We start from the raw sequence: 5,373 nt of genomic DNA, 5'->3' as shown, positions 1-5,373 counted from the left end.
GGTGATGTATAAGACTACAGATCGCGTGCTAACTGACATCACACGGGGCTGTGAGCAGACGTGCACAGAAACGGACGACTGCATGCGGGACGCGTCAGGTGACTGCGTGCGCTGCTGTAACGACCGCAACAACAACACCGCCTGCAACACCTGGGTCATTGACCGAGAGAACATTCGGTCCGGTGGGGTCAGGGTGGGGGAAGCCGCACTGACCAGTCTGCTGGCTCTTGCCCTGATGTTTGGGATTGTGTTTTCTGTTTTGGGCTAATACATTTACATGTACCACTTTTGGAGTTGTACACCAGATTGCATTTTCTAGGTTTTGGGAAAGAGAGGTTTAAAGTTCAGATAAGTCCTGTCTACTGTCAGGCGACACAATGATATTTTGATTTTTATCACGGTGTGGTAAATATTTTTGACTTTTGCAATGTTTTGTCCTGTACTTCGGACCCTGAAATCAGAGGGCCTTGTCTAGTTATTGGCTGGCTGATCCATTGAGTGTCTGAGGGCGCTCTTGCTTCATCAAGGTATATCACATTATGCATCCCTTTGAGTGATACTTATGAGTGAACTAACATATTCAAACTTCTATCCTTCATATAAGGCCACACCAAGTAAATTTTATGGATGACGTCCGCGCGCGCATTGATTTTGGCCTGTTCCTAGAAAAAAAAAACAAGAAATTCTGCTTCCTGTACCTATTACCAAAGAGTCACGACAGTGCCACAAATAGGTTTGTACGGACCAAAGCTTATGAAGCATCAAGCAAGGAAATCATTACTTCCTTTAGGAATTCAGTTTGGTACATGCTGCCACATTTGAAGAAACTTGCTAACCGCTCCATCTATCTCCCCAAAGCACAAGACGACAACTGCTGTTCCACCTGATTTATTGCTGTTTTGATGATGAGTAAAAGACTTCTTGCTTGTTACACTGTGTCACCTCATTCAATTTGTGTCCTAACATTTGTCGTCTCTTAGTATATTTCTAATCTAGGCATCTTGTTTTTTAGGGCCCTTCTTGTTTTTTTTTCGCCCTCTCGCATTAGATTTAGGGTCTCCAAAGGACGTCATCCATAAAATTTACTTGGTGTGGCCTAAACAAAAAAAAAAAAACTAACGTGTTGTAATTTCTGTTGTACAAATCATACTACTCACTTTTCGTCTCTCTTCCTTTCTCCACAGTGCAAACTTCTCCTGAACAAACTTCAGTAACGTCGCTGTTTTCCCCTTCCTCTCTTCTTCGGTAAAACAGCCATCTATGATAATCTGATGAAAATGAAAAACAAACAAGCTAATAATAAACAAATGAACAATCAAAACAAGTAGTTTATCATGTAAATAATTCTATACGTGTAGGGCTAGTTTCGCATTATGGAGGTTGTTACATCGGAATTGCGTTATAAATTCTTGAACTCTTGAAAAGCGGGTCAGGCCAAAGAATGTACATGTATTGTTACTTTCTGTACGTCTTCAAGGTTAAATAATGATAGAAAAAATGCGTCGTTTCCTTCTGAAGACCCTCACCTCTGCCTCCTGGTCAGTGATATGTCTCGTCCGGCTTGTCTGGTAACATCGTCCACAAGCCTGAATCAACCTCATCTGAAGATAAGAAGGAATAGGAAAGAAAAAGTTCAGTTATGAAGATACCTACCTACCTACCGCTCCACCGCATATCAGTTTAGCAATAATACTCGTATAGTTGCATCTTCTGCTTTTAAGAAACCATCAGACAAACCTTCTTAAATAATTACATCGCAAGTAGGACTTTACTTCTCATATATCATGTCTATTAAGTTGTTTTTCCGTTTAATGGTTTGCCTTATAAAGAATGACAAAAGTGTGCATTAAAGAAATGTGCGATATTTGTTAGAAAGAAATAAGTTACGCTTTACTGTGCGTTTCTAGGTCAGGTCGAATCGTTTCAAGGACGATGACTCTTCGACCTTTTAAACATGTGCCAGAGTGTGAGGCCACACCAAGTAATTTTTATGGATGACGTCCTCTCGAGACCCAAAATGCGAGAGCGCGAAAAAAAACAAGATGCCCAGACTTGATGTATACTTATTATTATATTAATGCTAATATTAATAATGAGTATTTTATTCGACATGAAAACAGCAATACATCAGTGGAACAGCAGTTGTCGTCCTGTCCTGTCTCTATCCTTTCATCACATCTTCCCTTACCCCACTGTCATAGTTACAAGAAGCAGCTCTTCTTGTTTTTTTATCTGGGAACCGGCCAAAATCAATGCGCGCGCGGACGTCATCCATAAAATTACTTGTTGTGGCCTAATGGCTTGTTGCCAACCTTAGGCCACCCGCAGTGAAGAAAATAAGGACACGAAATGATGATATGAAAAATGCCATTAACCCCTTGACCCTTCGGCTAGGTGAATTGTCCGGCACTGGTCACTTCAGGGTCCGTCCTTCCATGTGACTGCCCACTGGTCATCGGTGTCAACCGCTCCAGGCATTGCGGACGTAACAACGAGATTATCAAAACAAAATTTGACAAAACTACAACTTCTTTTATCAAATCTTGTTGCTATTTTTGCGCCACCCTGTCTGCAACAAACTGCGATAAAAATAACCTCCTTTTTTATGTAAATAGTAGCGACCTTGTGTGCAATTTTCCATTTTTGTACAGGTGGTTAAGTTTAGTTCGCTTTGATGTCCCCGAAGGACAAATAAATTTATTCTAAACCCTGAGTGTCTAGACAGAAAATAAGGTAGGTGTGGGAGGGTGGATAAATCACACCCAAACATACTGTACGTACTGCGTATCCCCAAATGTATGTTGAGTAAACATACATACATTTCACACAACGTGAACCAGTACAAGGGTCGCTCTACCAGTTCTTCCTTTTATTTTGACGACCGAGTTCTGTAAACAGACGCCTTAGATACAGCGCGTTGAGAATAACGATGTCTAAGTCTACTGACTTTATTGTTTTGACATTGGAACGTTATGACGACTTTGATTTATGAACATGTTTATCATATATATTTGTTATGTTTACTGAAGGAAAACATATTGTTTTTGCTCAGTTTCTTCCTCTTCTTCTCCAAACCAATAAGGTCAATGACCTGAACCAGACGTCTATCACCATGGTAACTGGTGTTGGTTACATCATGTTGCAATTTTATAGCAGGAGGGATTTAGACTCCTGTCTGACTACATATAAATGTGTTTGAATGAAAATTTACATAGCAGACCATATGCGAAGGTAAACATTATGCATCTGCTTTGCAAATGATACCTTCCTAGTTATATTATACAATGGCACTTTTGTGACATCGTAACCTACAATTGGTGACCTCACACGAGACAATGCGGGTCAGTCTGTCAAACGACTGAGAAAGAAAATGAATCCAGTTCTATCCGAGTTAATCCGTTCCAATCAAGTCGAGTAGTTGCCCGATTGTTCTCTTGGAAGTAAAGCGGATTGCTTTAAGATTAACCCAAATTCGTGAGACCAACACCTGGTCAGTTTCCTGTGTTCAACAAATCGTCTTTCTTGTTGATAGCCTAGCCTGTACCCATATGCCCCCAAAAACATCATCATCAAACAACATTGTCCTCTAAAACGATGCCTTGTTTGTGATGAGTACTCCATAGTTAATTCTATACATGGGTTGCACAAGGTGTCCCAATATTCCTGATAATGTGAAGCATGTCAACATATAACTAAGCAAAGGTATGTCATACGTTATCATAATATTATAAGTATACTAATTGATAGAATTGGTCTAATACTAGTATTAGAGCGTGCCAACACTCCTCTCCACACCCTAAGTTGTCAAACATAGGCTACAGCTACTTGAGATTTTAGTTGATATTAGATTACCTCTATAGATATTGATCAGTCTATTTAAAATGTCTTATATACAAACGGAGATGTCGTACGTTCATTACACGTCGATGCCACTTTTATAAGAACAACTGCGAGCGATCTTAAAAAGATATCTGTTCCGTACATCGAATTAACAAACGTTAGCAAAAGTAGAGCAACTGGCCTAGCTGTTTTAGGTAAATTATTCCAGGACAGGCTTCAAAACTACCCCACTCGAGAAGACACCCCACCCAGCGCGCTAAAGCCCATCCTCCCATCCTCTCGCACGTTTATGCTGGATTAAAAACGCAAACGGAGAACACTTGAGGGTTTGACCTAAAAACAAAATCATTCCTTCTGTCACTATAAGTAAGACTGTTGTCTACTGTGCGTCATCTTCAAGCAGATATAGGGTTCGTCTAAGCGTTTTTGAGACAATTTTACAGACTAGAAAGACGAAGAAAATTCCTATAAAAGGACAGACCTAAAAACCGAGTAGAAACCTACGTCTGCTTGAAACTTTGTGTGGGATGGCGACCAAGGATGCAAACAAACCCATTCAAATCAACATACAAATAAACAATCTTTGACACAGACAGGGAGCCCAAAAGAAACAGATACGTTAAGGATCTCTTTACGGTACGAAATTGGGCAATACATTTTACTGTTCCTGTCCAAGATTTGATTGAATATTCAATCAGATTAGAGCCGAAAGAACGTTGAACACAAGAAAAATCCTACAAACGAGAGTCCTACAAACTTCCTACAATTACTGTTGTCCTGTCAATGGGGTATAATTAACATGATTGACTCTGTCAGACGATATTTAGGCCAACAAGAATGTGTCATAACACAGCAAAATGGCGCCAAACTTCACTCAATGATCGTACAGTACCCAAACTATGAAATAACCATAAACATGAAGATTAGTTCGTGCCAATAATTGTTTCGGAAAGCTACTGACTGTGTTATGCTGTACATGGAGTGATTGAAGTCTCTGTCAGACGACATTTAGGCCAACAAGAATGTGTCATAACACAGCAAAATGGCGTACAGTACCCAAAGTATGAAATTAAGCCATAAACGGAACATTAGTTCCTGCCAATGCGTGTTTAGGAAAGCTACTAAATGTGTTGTGCTGTACACTGAGTGATTGAAGTTTCTGCCAGACAAGAATGTGTCATAACACAGCAAAATGGCGCCAAATTTTACTCAATGGTCATGCAGTCCCAAAACTATGAAATAACCATGAACAGAACATTACTTCGTGCCAGTAAGTGTTTAGGAAAGCCACAAAAACAATTATTACGACACGGAGGAGGTCTTTCGGCTGCGGGGTCTCGTTTTTCACCTGTGACAGGCGGTGATTTTTAACCAGCATCGCCCGAGGTCTCAAACCGTTTACTGCGAGGATTCTCACGATCCGCACACAAAAGGATGGTTTGCTCCTCTCCTACCAGAACGGACGAAAACAAAGACACCCAGCTTGTCGGGTGATTAAGCTTTAAGATAAGGTTGTGTTTAATTACGAACAGC

The sequence above is a fragment of the Branchiostoma belcheri genome, unplaced genomic scaffold (assembly GCF_001625305.1).
Source record: "Branchiostoma belcheri isolate BF01 breed outbred unplaced genomic scaffold, Haploidv18h27 scaffold2, whole genome shotgun sequence".
Lineage (NCBI taxonomy): Eukaryota > Metazoa > Chordata > Leptocardii > Amphioxiformes > Branchiostomatidae > Branchiostoma > Branchiostoma belcheri.
This window is presented reverse-complemented; position numbering follows the sequence as displayed.